This window comes from Mytilus edulis, chromosome 7 (assembly GCF_963676685.1).
Source record: "Mytilus edulis chromosome 7, xbMytEdul2.2, whole genome shotgun sequence".
NCBI lineage: Eukaryota > Metazoa > Mollusca > Bivalvia > Mytilida > Mytilidae > Mytilus > Mytilus edulis.
The window spans coordinates 75,906,231-75,922,225 of record NC_092350.1 but is presented as its reverse complement, the minus strand read 5'-3'; the positions used below and the strand labels follow the sequence as shown (position 1 = coordinate 75,922,225).

General features: G+C 30.6%; 2 long non-coding RNA genes across 2 annotated transcripts; both read right to left on the bottom strand.

Moving 5' to 3' along the window:
* Nucleotides 1-551: 551 nt before the first annotated feature.
* Nucleotides 552-1,975, bottom strand: LOC139483644 (uncharacterized). The gene is made up of 3 exons (XR_011655065.1): nucleotides 1,857-1,975; nucleotides 1,410-1,619; nucleotides 552-698 (listed from the first exon to the last, which is right to left on the bottom strand). It is a non-coding gene; the product is annotated as an uncharacterized lncRNA (long non-coding RNA).
* A 7,175-nt stretch (nucleotides 1,976-9,150) lies between these two features.
* LOC139483643 (uncharacterized) lies at nucleotides 9,151-10,582 on the bottom strand. Its single transcript, XR_011655064.1, has 3 exons — nucleotides 10,466-10,582; nucleotides 9,619-9,828; nucleotides 9,151-9,252 (listed from the first exon to the last, which is right to left on the bottom strand). It is a non-coding gene; the product is annotated as an uncharacterized lncRNA (long non-coding RNA).
* Nucleotides 10,583-15,995: the final 5,413 nt, after the last annotated feature.

Below are 15,995 nucleotides of genomic sequence, written 5' to 3'. Positions count from 1 at the left end.
TTACACGGAACATCGAAAGTCTACAGGAGTTTTTTGTTTGGTTTGTGTTGCAATTTCGTTCAAATTGTTTATAGTGATGTTCATTTTTTATAAGGCGTTGTGTGTTTGTTTTTTATATTTTGTTATTATCTTGTATTTTTGTGTTCTTTACAGAGTCGGGGGAACCCATTGTATTTGACAAAACTTCTTAATAAAGGATTAAATAAGAAATGTCAAAACCACACATAACCATTGATAGTTACTAGGAAATTCTGTATTAAAACATTGATTTGAAGTCTTTTGTTGTACATAGATTGCATAGCCTCGACGTATCAGTGCTGTTTGTTGATGTGTAAAGAAGATATGGTTGTTTTTTTGGGTATACATATATATATATGTTCTGCTTCTGAAGTAAAGATCTCTGAATTGGGCACTGCATGCATTGTTCACGATTCAGAATTTGGTTGACATAAAGGATGAAAGGGAACATTTCAACATTTTTATATTCAAGTAAACGTTTGAAGTAAAACGATTTAATAGATGAAAACATATTTTATTACAAAATGGTAAATATCTATAAAAGTACAAAAATCGTCTATATTTAAAAATACAAATAAATTAAAACAATATAAGTTGAGTTCATAAATAATATTTGGCAGCATTTACACGGATTTCACAACATCATTTGGAAATTTTACTGGATTCTATAACACTAGAACCTGAAAAATTACAAAAAAAAATATTTAGGAAAAAACACTAGAATAAACACACAAAAAAGACATATGATAAGATAAAATATAACAAATGTTTTTTTTTTCAATTTTGTTATTTTTTGTGAAACTTTTTTTTTAAAACTTTTGTTATCAGTCTGTCTGTATCATCTATGTAATGTTCGTTGATACTAATACCCTAATCACGAAGACGTTATTCCAGTTAAAAACATCTGTTTACGTTATAAAGTTCCTGTGATATGAAGTTCTCAATATCATATACCATTTTACCTCTCAACTCTCAGAGCTCTTGATAATATACTCAGTCTGATGGTTGTGTAGATACGGATGTGATAATTTTTTTCTAATTTGTCTTTCATTCTATATTAACATGATTAAGGAATATGGTAGTTGTTATCCATTCGATTGTTGTGTTTCAGCTTTTGATTTTGCCATTTGCAAATTTGAACTTTCGTTTTATATTCTCCTCGGAGATTAGTATTTCTGTGGTTTTACTTTTTTTCTTTATAATTTAGTTCCTAGATTTTCTGGGTTTTTTTTTAGGCTTAGACTACTCTTTTATTTGATTCTTGGTTCAATTTTCTGTTGATTTTGCCTAATAGTTAGAGTGAAAGTCTGCGAAAAATCACAGAACCAAATTACCCCTGCCATCACAATCTATGAAAGACAACTGCAAAAAAAAAAGGACTCCAAACTTACTTTACTGAGTGGGCCCAATCTCCATGTCCACAGGTTGTATGTATGATGAACATATATTTATATGACATCCTCTACAAAGTCTTCCGTTGTATCGATACAACGTAGGCATTTTACATCTAGAAGGACATGATATGTACGGACAGTTAAGAATCGGGCATCCTCTGTTTAAATAATTCGCGCTGAGAGTTATCGGACTGTATGCCTGTTGAGCTGAAAACAGAAATTGTAAAATTATAAATATAGTTACAAAAGTGAAAGAATATGAGCATTTTGATGATGAATTTTATATTTTAATTCATGTGAGTTAAAACAAACACAAAAGCACAATTCTCAAATAAAACAATCATGACAACCCAATTGTAACATAAAATTAAAAAAAAAAGAAAAAGTTTCTAGCTTAAAAACAAAGCAAAAATTATATCACACACTAATAATAAACTAACTTACCATTTACATCTAATGTTAGCATAAACACAAATAGTAAAGCGATATTTCTCATGTTCATTGTTTGTTTATTATTAACTGAAGTGTGTTAAAACAAAATAAAACTCGACAGTATTTATACAAATAAGGTCTAACATTGTGCGAAGGTGTCAGAGCGTAGTATGTGGTTAGATGTGTGACCTCATAAAACAGTGGAAGTGATTCAGTTAGTGTACTCCTAAATGGAAATTAATTATACCTAATGTCATAAGGTATTTAATTAACACAAATATGCGTAAAAATCATCATTCTAGAATTCGAACTGTGTATTGTTGCGTGAGAGAAACACTTTCGTTATAATCATTATTGCATGCATCAGGGTGAAAGAGTACTGTTTGGTTTATTCTTGAATCTGATAAATAAAAAGGAACGTTTCAAAATGCAGATAGTACGAAATGAATTAGGAGAATCTGTGGTAGACATTCTTGCCATACCCTTTTGTTGACATACATGCTGATATCTGAATTCATATGTGAATCTGTGTGTATAAATACATCTGATTGATGCACAGGAACATTGGATCTATAAATGAATAAGGAGAGGCTTTGGTATACATCCTTGTTAAACCCTTATATGGACATACATTCCTTCCAAACGTAAGAATACATCTGAGTTTATAAAGTCTGATAAATAAAAAATAAAAAGTAAATGCATTGACACAAAAGAGTCATTAAGGGATATCTCTGGTTTACCCTTGGATGGAAGTACTCATTTTCAGAATAAAAGAATATTCTTTAGAACCCCATCTTACAGATGTAGCTTTACCCTAAATCACAATCTAGCAGTTATATCTTCTTTAATATTTATTTAATAGCTACATGGATATTACATTTTCTTTCTTTTTTTTTGTAATTATTTTTTTTAATTCATTTTTATCAAATCAAACATATTCTTGGATATCTTGTGTATGATTAATAATTTAGAAATTATTACTTTCAAAGTTGGAGATTATCATATTTACTAGCTCTTATAATTTAGAACCAGTTGTATAGTTTGCGCGTGCTGAAACGTTCTGGAATAGAATAGTTTAGTCTCTGATGAGTTATTTTGACAAATTTAAATCGATGTAAGAGGTTGCAATTCTATAAATATAGACAATTCAATTTCCCATAGGAACTCCCTTTGTGGCTAAAACTGTAACACCTTTACTATGAAGTTTCTTGAAAAATAATATCCAAGAACGGAAAGTTTATATGCACTACTATTTTATTCAAAGGTCAACATTTATATACCCTAAACTTCTAAGAGTTTAAACTTATACTAAAATTCTATAGTACCCTTACCTCCATTTTTGGACTTCCTAAGAATTAAAATTTATGCGCTACCATGTTTTTCTATACTGGTTTCATTCAAACGTGATGTCTCTATGAGATGAAATACAGAGATCATATATGGTAACCAATACTTTAAAATATTAACATATCTATGAATATTATAAATCTCCCCAAAAGAGGTGCGGTTTTGGAAACAGCTATTTTTAGAAAATGCAACATAGAACTGATCCTAACTGTGTGTGCAAAACCCCCTCTGTGAATATACATGCGTTAAACCAATTAGACAATCTATTTCATCCGGTTATCAATACAATACAATACAATAGTTTTATTGTCAATCAAGGACGCCTTAAAGAGCAGTATACTTACAAACAATTTATTACAATGATTATTATTAATTCTTAATGATATACAAATGACAAAATGTAGAATAAACAAAATAAACAAAAAAGCAGAATTAAAACTGCAGATATTTATATATGTATATATTCAACATGTGAACATGTCATTCAACTGTTTATGGATACCATTAGTGCCATAAAATTTAAATTTGGTTTATGAATGATTCGCTGGGTCAGCAAATTGGCATCATTTACATTTTTTATCAACTTATCCCTCTCAGTCCAGAGACTGATTATTAGATTACATAATGTATTTTAGAACTTCTTTAGATTAGGATAAGAAATACAAAGTTCTTTAATAAATATTGTTCTGTATGTTTCTAATTTTTTGCATCGTAGGAGAAAGTGGATCATTGTGGCTCATTTATATGTTTCCAAATTTAGTGGTTCATCAACTTTGCTGAACTAGTCAGTATATATTATTCTGAATGTCAAGTAGAAACCATCCTCTGGGTGCGAGTTACCCCTGTCTCACTTCCTTGACTACCCTATGGTGGCCTTGTTCTGGTTTCTGCTGTTTGGTCGGGTCTCTTTAATTGATACATTAACCGTTTAAATTCTCAATTGCATCTACATTATGTATAAGTAATAACACTACGGGTGCCGTATACGGTGCAGGAAACACTTACTCTTCCGGAGCAGCTGATTTCACTCCCAGTTTCTAGTGGAGTTCGTGTTGGATCACTACCATATTTAAGAAAGAGCTTGAGTCTATTGTCAAGATTTTTTTAAAGGTTTATCAATGACATGTCATACCATCTAAAAGAGGAGTTACTTGGTTTAGCATTTCGGCATGCAGTTTTTTTGTTCTTAGGGTTACCCCCTTTCCTTTTGAGGCATTGATCAGCTGCATCATAGATAATTTTATTGAAATTGTTAACAATATTTTCAATTTTATTTTTCTCTATGGAAAAGAAAATAGATATTGAGTTTTCAAATTCTTTAATTAATGCTTTGACTGTATTGGATTCTAATGCAAGTTTAAATTTGGTTTCATAGTTGTCATCCCATTTATATTTAGTAGGTAGACAATTGCACGATTTCCAATATTGAAATTCTCTCGTTTGTTTTGTTAATGCTTTACAGGGACATTTTTACGACCTTGACACCTGCTTTGGTTTAAATGAATGTATTAAAAGTTACATAATTTATTCAAATATAAAAACCATTTTTATGAAAATCTTTTATTATAAGATTGAATAATTATTTAAAATACAAAAACAAAAAAAAAAAGATAAAGAAAATGTATTTTGTATATTTTTTTTTAATTTTGGCTCATTTATATGTTTCCAAATTTAGTGGTTCATCAACTTTGCTGAACTAGTCAGTATATATTATTCTGAATGTCCAATAGAAACCATCCTCTGGGTGCGAGTTACCCCTGTCTCACTTCCTTGACTACCCTATGGTGGCCTTGTTCTGGTTTCTGCTGTTTGGTCGGGTCTCTTTAATTGATACATTAACCGTTTAAATTCTCAATTCCATCTACATTATGTATAAGTTATAACACGACGGGTGCCGTACACGGTGCAGGAAACACTTACTCTTCCGGAGCACCTGATTTCACTCCCAGTTTTTAGTGGAGTTCGTGTTGGATCACTACCATATTTAAGAAAGAGCTTGAGTCTATTGTCAAGATTTTTTTTAAGGTTTATCAATGACATGTCATACCACTTAAAAGAGGAGTTACTTGGTTTAGCATTTCGGCATGCAGTTTTTTTGTTCTTAGGGTTACCCCCTTTCCTTTTGAGGCATTGATCAGCTGCATCATAGATAATTTTATTGAAATTGTTAACAATATTTTCAATTTTATTTTTCTCTATGGAAAAGAAAATAGATATTGAGTTTTCAAATTCTTTAATTAATGCTTTGACTGTATTGGATTCTAATGCCAGTTTAAATTTGGTTTCATAGTTATCATCCCATTTATATTTAGTAGGAGACAATTGCACGATTTCCAATATTGAAATTCTCTCGTTTGTTTTGTTAATGTTTTACAAATTTTATTATTTACTCGTCGTGAGCAGTTTTCAATTATGTTGAATTCATCTTAAGGATAATCATAATATTAAGTATTTTGATAACATAAAACAAGACAGCTCTAGAAAATATGTATAGAAGGATTTTTGCATTCCTTTTGATTGATTTATTTATTCATTCACTAATGCACTAATTAATTCATTAACTAACTATCTAATTCATTCATTCATTCATTCATTATTTCGTCAATTTGTATGGTCGTACGTGCATTCGTTCTTTCGATTGTGCTTTCCGTTGTTCTTTCATTCCTCCATTTTGTCGTTTGTTTACTCATTCAAACATTCATTCATTAATGTTTTCACATTCATACATTCATTCATTCATACATACATTCATTCATTCATTTATTTATTCATTATTCAGTCATTTATTTATTCATCTAATCATGCATGCATGTATTCATTCTTACATCCTTCCTTCCTTTCTATATTTGTTTGTTAATTCATTCATTCATTCATTCATTCATTCATTCATTCATTCATTCATTCATTCATTGAAGCATTCGTTCATTTATTTATTGAAGCATTCATTCATTCATTCATTCATTCATTCATTCATTCATTCAGTCATCTTTTCATTTATTCAATGATTTTTTTTTATTATCATGTATATGATAGGTAAATTTAAAATTTATATCAATGAACAAAATCAAGAGTTATGAAATGAATGTTAAAAAAGTGTTTTACAATGCACATTCTTCTAAAGATGAAAATAATTATACGTCTAACTGGGACATTTTTACGACCTTGACACCTGCTTTGGTTTAAATGAATGTATTAAAAGTTACATAATTTATTCAAATATAAAAACCATTTTTAAGAAAATCTTTTATTATAAGATTGAATTATTATTTAAAATACAAAAAAAAAAAAAAAATATAAAGAAAATGTATTTTGTATATTTTTTTTAAAATTTTGGCTCATTTATATGTTTCCAAATTTAGTGGTTCATCAACTTTGCTGAACTAGTCAGTATATATTATTCTGAATGTCCAGTAGAAACCATCCTCTGGGTGCGAGTTACCCCTGTCTCACTTCCTTGAATACCTTATGGTGGCCTTGTTCTGGTTTCTGCTGTTTGGTCGGGTCTTTTTAATTGATACATTAACCGTTTAAATTCTCAATTCCATCTACATTATGTATAAGTAATAACACGACGGGTGCCGTATACGGTGCAGGAAACACTTACTCTTCCGGAGCACCTGATTTCACTCCCAGTTTTTAGTGGAGTTCGTGTTGTTTCTTATTTATTTATACATTGTTATAACTGTTGATGTAAATTTCCTTTGGTTTTTTTGAGTCCTTGTTTACTCCTTAGTTTTGATTGCTATTGTCTTAAATGTATTTTGACACCACAATTCATAAGTAATATAATTTGTTGGTAGTTGTCTATGATAAAACAACATAGCGAATCATGTTTCTTTAATTCTTTTATAGATAACTCCGCATAGCGAATACTGATTATTTATGCATATTTCTTTATCTTCGTCAGTCATTCGTCGTTAAAACATGGATTGGTTAAAATGTATTTAAAACTGCCTGGGTCGGCTGTTAAAGCTAGAAATGAGGAAGGTTGTTTTTGTTTGTTTGCTCCATGTTAAAAGCTTGTTTTTACTTTGAAAAGTAGAACAGCAACCATTTACATCCCATATTATACAAGTCCCTGAGCGAAATGTTAAATAGCAATCCTATATAGAGTCCGAGAAAATCACGGACTTATCTTTTGTGAGCTGTACTTTGCTCGATTGTCTTGATCATTACCCCTGTAGTTTAGTTTTTTACAATTGCTCATGTTAAATTGTCTAAAATACAACGAACACTTAGCGATGTTTTTTTTAATAATTTGATAAGGTTAACTGATAGTGTCGCCGTCTTTGTATATTATACATTTATTGTAACAGTTATGTTTTAGTCGTGATTTTCGATTCTAATTAAAACGTAATATTCATAATAAGTATAGTGTATGCAAAAACAGAATGATGTGGTATGATGATTGCCAATGAGACAAGTCGCCACCTGAGACATACCAACGTAAAATGTATAAGCTTTAGTCCATCAGCAGACATAAAAATAAGCAAAACTCATACCACATAAGCAGCTATACATTACATACGCGGCCCTGACGTCTGTAACAATATGAATCTAACGACTAGATTTATGTGAAAAACTATGAACGAAAAAGGTCTAATAAAAGTAGGTCTACATTTCAACACAGTTATATATACATGATATAACCATACTTTCACGAAATTACACAAATCGGAAACCCAACTAACAATTAGCAACTAAAGCTCACAATACACGAAAAGTTATATAAACATGTGTTACATGCACAGATATCATCTACACTGAATAATGTCCAATAAAAACAACCAATAATATATGAGTGAGTTTATTTGCCTAGCAAGATATTCCAAAAAAAAAAAGATACCACAACCAATAACACAAGGCAGAACACCAACAATGATGAATTAAATAGAAAATGTTTACAAAACACTGCAACGTTTCCCTACCAACATCTTTTTCCGAACGTGTATTGTCCAAGTCCAGTAGTATTTTTTTTTATAATTGTATTGATCAGAAACTTTTTATAATTGGTATTGATCAGGAACTTTTTATAATTGGTATTGATCAGGAACTTTTTATAATTGATATTGATCAGAAACTTTTTATAATTGGTATTGATCAGAAAATTTTTATAACTTTTTATAATTGGTATTGACCAGAAACATTTTATAATTGGTAGTGATCAGAAACTTTTTATAATTGATATTGATCAGAAACTATGTTTCCTGTCATTTAAAGATGTTTAAAGTGATTTCTCCAAATAATAAAAGTGTCAGGGTATTCATATAACCTCGACAAAATATTTGAATGAACCTTCCAGAGCATGAAAAAATCAACACGGGGTTTGGTTGGGTTCGTGTTGCTTAGTTGTTAACTTTCGTATCATTTTTCGTTTTGTGGCATTGTGTTGTTTTGTTCATGCCTTTCATTTCACTGTTTTGTTTTTAAAGAGTATATGTTAACGAAGTATCAGAGATGTTTGGAGACTTTGTTGTTACAGCGGTAAATAAGTTTGCCTCAGTAGTAGATATTGAATTACATGCATTGTTAAAGATTCGTAATTTGATTAACATATAGGACTAATTAAATAAAATAATAGATACCAGGATAAAATTTTGTGTTTACGCCAGTCGCACGTTTCGTCTACAAAACATTCATCGCCGACGCTCGAATCCAAGTTAAAAAGGTCAAATAAAGTACAAAGGTGATCTTCACCTCTGAGGACCAAAATTTCTAAAATGTTTGCCAAATATAGCTAAGGCAATCAATTGCTGAAGAAGAAAAGCCTTAGTTTTTCTAAACTTCTAAAATTTTGTAAAGGGTAGGTAACCCGCAACATTTACTATCATACTAATGCATGTAATCAAGTTCTAGTTTCAAGTGAATCAATCGAATGTATGGATACACATTTTACTACAAAAGGGCAAAAATCTATAAACACGATGAAAGTATAAAAATAATTTATTTAAAAAGACAAATTAAAACAATGCAAATATATCAATAAATAGATTATGGCAGCATTCATATGGATTTCACACAATCATTTGGCTAGTTTACTGGACTCGTAGACGCTCGAAATCTAAAAAATAAAAAAAATAATGTTTGCGAGAATAATACGTGAATATATCTACAAAAAATATGAAAGATCATTATTCTGTATTTCTTATGTTTGCCTCATTTTTCTCTATTGTTTATTTTCTTGTTTCATTTGTCTTAAGCTTTACACAAATATTAACTATTTTCTACTTATATTTTTCTCTATTCATTGTTTTTCTTTCGTTCATTTGTCTGTTCATATGGACCTATATTTTCTTTTCTGTTAACCCCAACAACACCCTAATTCATACAAAAGTGAAAATATCTAAACAAGAACCGAATCGATTTTCCACTCCTATGACAGTCTAAAGAGGAAGACAATTGCATAACTAAAAGATGTTTAACTTACTTTACTGAGTCGCTCCAATACCCATGTCTATGGGTTGTATGTATGATGAACATATATTGATATGACAGCCTCTGCAAAGTCTTCCGTTGTATCGGTACAATGTTGGCATTTTACATCTGGAAGGACATGATATGTACGGGCAGTTAAGAATTGGACATCCTCTGTTTAAATAATTCTCGCTGAGAGTTATCGGATTGTATGATAGTTGAGCTGAAAAAAATCATAAAAACTAAGTATAATTAAATCAAATGTGAGGGACAACACTCATCAGTTGATATTAATATACTATATTTATATATCATAAATATTTTATATGCTTAATTATGAACCAATCTGCCATGATTTCTTTTTCACACAAGATCCATTTTTAGACGTTTGTCGATAATGGTTACTTATAATATTAACTAATATTTACAGCTGAACAGCCTTGGTTTACATATTTGACTTTGTATTGCTTCTTTCTAGAGTTTAAGACTACAACACGGCTTCTATAAAAACAAAGAAGAAAATATAATTCGGTGTAACTCAATAATACGATTGTTGTTTACTTAATAAGAAAAAAAATCGAAAAACATTTGAGAAGACAAGGTTACTCTAGTGTCATGATGAAAACACAATTTAAAAAGACGTCTATTCTTTATTTAGGGACTAACAAACAAAATCCAACTTCATATGTTGACTTTGAAATTTGATAGTTTTCTTTCTTTTAAAGCTCTTATGCATTTTCAAAACTTTGTATTCGTTTATATAAAATCCTGAAGCTGTCAATCAACATAATTTAAAACAAAACTTCAGGCAGATACATTTAGTGTCTCACACAGAAAAAAATAATTTAAAACAAACTTACCCTTTACATCAAATGTTAACATTAACACGCAAAGTAAAGCGAAATTTCTCATGTTCATCTTTTGTTTATATTTCTTTGGTATACAATGTATGTTGAAACTAAATAAAAATCGAAAGTATTTATACAATTAACATGAATAAGGGTCTACATTGTACGTAGGTGACAGAGCGTAGTATGTGGTTTGACATGTGTGACCTCAACACACACTGGAAATGATTCAGTTACTAAGTTATTAACTGGAAATTAATTATAATTAATGTCAGAAGTAAATTAATTAACACAAATCTGCGTAAAACTATCATTCTAGAATTTGAACTTTGTGTTGTGTAATAGATATACTTTCGTTATTATCAGTATTGCATGCATCAGTGTGGAAAAGTACAAATTTATTATTCATTATTCTTTTAATACATAGGGAAGTGTTAGGATAAGAAAAAGACGAAGGAGTAATCCTTGCCATACTCCTTTCTTGTCACACATGCTATCTGCATCCGTATTTATAAATACATCTGATTGACTCAGAGGAAATGTTAGACATGTATCTTCAGAATAATTAGGAGAAGCTGCGGTAGACATTCCTTTCTTACCCCTTTTTGCAAATTGATCATTTCTTTATGACCGTAAAAATAAATAGAAGTTTATAAAGTATAACGAATAATATGAATAAATCTGAAATATCCTGATTAAATTAACAGTCCCTACCATAACCATTAGACTAAGTGTATGTATGCCTTTACTTAATCAATCGTTGTATCTGAATTCATAAAAAAATAATGATAAAAGTTACACTTAGGAAATCTGTAGAATGAATCAAAGAGACGATAAGATGTGGTACAAAATGTAGACGAACAGTTGAAAGCACTTCTTACGTATCTTACAATCTCAAGAGTGATGACCTTAAATAGTTGGTAGGACGAACCTTAAATACCTTACAGCGGTTTTGTAAAGAGCAGTTCTTCCAAAAATCAGATCATGACAGTTCTGTTTATAAATATAGTTCTATAATTATTTAATTCTTCTGTTACTTCAGTTAACGGCATTTTTTTTCCAAATTTTATCTGCCATTTTTAATTTGTTTATTTGTAATTGTTATATATTGTAAAGAATATAAATACATAGTAAAATTGAGAATGGAAATAGGGAATATGTCAAATGGAAAACAATATGACTGAAGAGCAGATAACAACCGAAGGCCACCAGTAGGTCTTCAACGCAGCAAGAAAATCCTCAGCTAGCCCATAAACAGAAATGTGTACTAGTTCAGTGAACATGTACGTCATACTTAACTCCAAAACATATGAATGAACTAAAATCTAAAAAACCTACAAAAGTAAAAAGGCCAGAGGCTCCTGAGTTGGACAGGCTCAAAAATGCGGCGGAGTTTATAGATTTTGTATACCTCTACTTTAGCCAATGTAGATTAAAGAAACACATTGCAATACGCACAGTAAAACTCAGTTTAAAAGAATTCCGAGCACGATGTCAGAGTAATGACAATAATATATAAAATAACAAAGGACTACCATCAGTTTTTGACATGCCTGCTCAACACCTCATTCTTAATGACAACGGTATCGTAACTTTATCCCTTCCAAATAAGTCTCTTTGAAGGTTTGGTAAGCTTTTTTTGTCCGACATTTTTGTGCTTTGGAAAGAATATCACCATAAAAGATTTGATGTAAAATGCCTGAACTTATAAGATGTCTGCAAGTTAATGTTTCGACAAGCTTCTGATATCGAAACTCCTGGTGTAATAATTGTGAAGTATTACAGAGACTCCTTTAGCTAAAATCAATTACGTTGTTAGATTCGAACAAGTTGAGATTGATTATGTGTTCATTGTGTTTGATTTGCAAGTTTGAAGTGTATGTGTGTGTTTATGACTGTTCATGTACTGAATGTGTGTCATTTTCTCAACATAAGTCTGACCTCAACATACGACACATATTACAAGTCTGTACGCTTAATGGAGATAACAGTCTGAAAATGATATGACACCTTTCGGGCACTGAAACAATAAATTCTAATGAGGGTTTGTTTTTATGATTTAAAATGATTTGATGTGTTTAAAGTTGCTGTCGCCTTTTCAGCATATTTAACAGCTGCATTTATTTAAATGTGTTGCTCCTTATATTTTATGTATTGTTCACAACGACATGTATTGAGTATGCATAAATAATAAGATGATATAACTGTCAATAAGGGAAATTGCAGCAGGAAACCAGATGGCGTAGATATTAAAAAGGAGATTTGGCATGATTGCCAATGAGACAACTCTTTACAAGAGACCAAATGACACTGACATTAACAAGTATAGGTCACTGTACGGCCTTCAACAATGAACAAAGCCCATACCACATAGTCAGCTGTAAAAGGCTAAAAATGACAAAATGTAAAACGAACGAGAAAACTAACGTCCTAATTTATGTACAAAAAATTAACGAAAAACGAATATGTAACACATCAACTAACGATAAAATACTCAATTACAGACTCCTCACTTAGGACAGTTACATACATACAGAATGTGTCGGGGTTAGGTTGGGTTGGTGTTAGTAAGTTTGTTGCTTAAACAAGAATGACCAACGTAGAAACACGTATCCTGTTTTAGGGAGTGATAATTTTACTTTGTTAATAATCATACTGATTCAAACAAAAAACATTCTCTACAACTGACATTATCAAAATGCTTGATTTCTTGATTGACAACATTTTTAATTTGTTACGTTTGGGAGACATGTTTTTCAACAAACAAACGGCATCTCATTGGAACAAAACGTGCGCCTTTTTTTGACGACTTATTCCTTCATTCATATGAAGCTGACTTCATTGAGTATTTTTTTTATGTTCCTAGATAGTAACTGAAGAAGAATACAGTATCCTTAAATTTACTTTCTGCTATAAAGATGATGTTCTTCTATTGAATAATTCAAAACATGGACGCATTTTTCGTATCGAATTTGCGATAAACGATACAGTTATGTCTGCCTCATATCTATAAAATGACCATGAAAGTCGATTGAAAATAAAATTTACGATATGATTTCAGCTTACCAAATATGAACTTTCGTTTTCTACGTAGCAACATTCCAGCAACGCCTATATACGGAGTATGTATCCCCAAATTGAAACGGTAATCATTGGGTTATTTTTCCTGTCATAATTACCTTGATATAGGTAGGCTGCTCACTAGGAGCTATTTAACTAGAGTTCTAAGTAGTGAAGTTGATTTCATTCGTTTGTACGTTTAAAGGACGCCATAACGAGTTAGATGGCCGTTAAGGAATATCTGATAGGGATATTTTCTTAATATCGTAAATATAATTCCACCTCCTTTGTCCGAATTTGACTTACCGAATTTGACTTGTTAGTGTATTTGTACTATAACGAGACACACGACGGTTGCCACATGTTGAGCAGGATCAAGTTTTTGGTGGGGTTCGTGTTTCTTAATATCCAGTTTTCTATGTTGTATTTTGTGTACTATTTTCAATGATGTTTGTCTGTTGATATTTTTTTCTTTTTAAACCATTGCGTCGTCAGTTTATGTTCGACTAATGAGATGGAATGTCCGTTTTGATATCATTTCCTTCTTTATCTTTTGAAGTTAAGATTATGTGTGTAATGTAGTGTTGTAGTGTTGTTCATGTCTGTCTATTCGAAATAACATAAAAAATGTAGTACACACTGTTAAATAAACCGCTACGCGCGTTATTCAGTGTGCACCACATTTTTTATGTTATTTTTCCATAGACAGAAAAAATATAGTCATTCCTTAAATGTGTTCTAAAATACAGATTCAAGTTCCATTATAAAATAAAAAAATCAGATGAGAACATGTTTTATTACAAAAAGTCAAAATCTATAAAAATACAAAAATATTTTGTTTTAAAATACAAATTAAAAAAAGAAAAGTAAAGTTACTAAATAATTAATGGCAGCATAACTATGGATTTCACACAATGGTAAGGATAGTTCTGCTAGACTCTTTGAAGTGAACTCCTAAAAATTAAAATTAAAATAACATTTAGCGAATCAAGCTCAAATGAACAAAGAAGGAAGAAGACCTGAAAAAAATAATGAACTTGACTTCTCTTAGTTGTTATTATACATCTTTCTGTATCATTTGTCTGAATAGTTATTGGTATCATAATCTTTATAACATTTCACTCAAAAAGTTTTGTTTTAGTATATTATTTAATATCTATGATATGACTTTTATAGTATCACATACAATTTCAAACATCAATTATCGCAGCTCCTGGTGTTATACTGGTGGCTTATGTTGATTCGGGAGATAAAGTCAAATAGTTGATCGGCAGCTATTAACATCCTTATTGTCCCGTCGGTAATTATACATCTCTTTGTCTAGCAACGGAATTAACAACTTCAATAATCCAAACATTACAATAATGATAGATGAAGCTCCAGATGATTGGCTATTCATATCTGTATTACTTATATCCTGTAGGTAAGTTTTGTTTATTCTTTATAAACTTTGCCAAATATTCTGCATTCTTTATATTTCAACTCCCCATCATTTTCTTTGTCTTATGTTTTCCTCGTTTTTTCGTTTGTAATCTTGGTTAATTTGTTTATAGATTTGATTCATCATTTACTATTATGAAAACCCTATCCCCACTCTCATTGATACAATAATGAATGTCTCTCAATAAACACCGAACCAAATTTCCACTCCCGTGAGAGTCTATGGAAGAATATTGCAAAATTAAAAGGTGTTGAACTTACTTCACTGATGAGTGACTCCAATCTCCATGTCTACAGGTTGTATGTAAGATGAACATATATTGATATGACATCCTCTACAAAGTCTTCCGTTGTATCGGAACAATGTAGGCATTTTACATCTAGAAGGACATGATATGTACGGACAGTTAAGAATCGGGCATCCTCTGTCTAAATAATTCTTGCTGAGAGTTATTGAACTGTATGATTGTTGAGCTGAAAATATACATTAGAAAATAAGTATCATGCAATGTATTGTGAAGGAATACAACTATCAGTTAATTTGTATATACTGTCATACAAGTGAGAGATTTATCTAGCGAGGTTTAATTCAACATTTTCTACATAAGAAAATGCCTATACCAAATCAGGAATATGACAGTTGTTATCCATTCGTTTATTGTGTTTGAGCTTTTGATTTTGTCATTTAATTACGGACATTATACTATATATGTATCTACTTAAGCACAAATCAAACGTGAATCACTTTTCCACAGGGGCCACGTTGAATAGGTTTGGCGATAATGTGTATTACTAGTAATTTTGTTTTCTTATATTAACAGCTGAAAAACACTGATTGACATATTGAGTAGACATTGACTACTGTGGATTCATTCATTTTCGATGATATATAATTTCGTAGCTTTACCAATCTCTATACAAAGCCTATGAAAAATTGGTAATTTTTTACCCATGAGAACCACAAAAATTTGGTATCCAACGAATAAATATGAATCAACAGCATACTAGTATCTCATTATATTGTAACACGATGAAAATATGA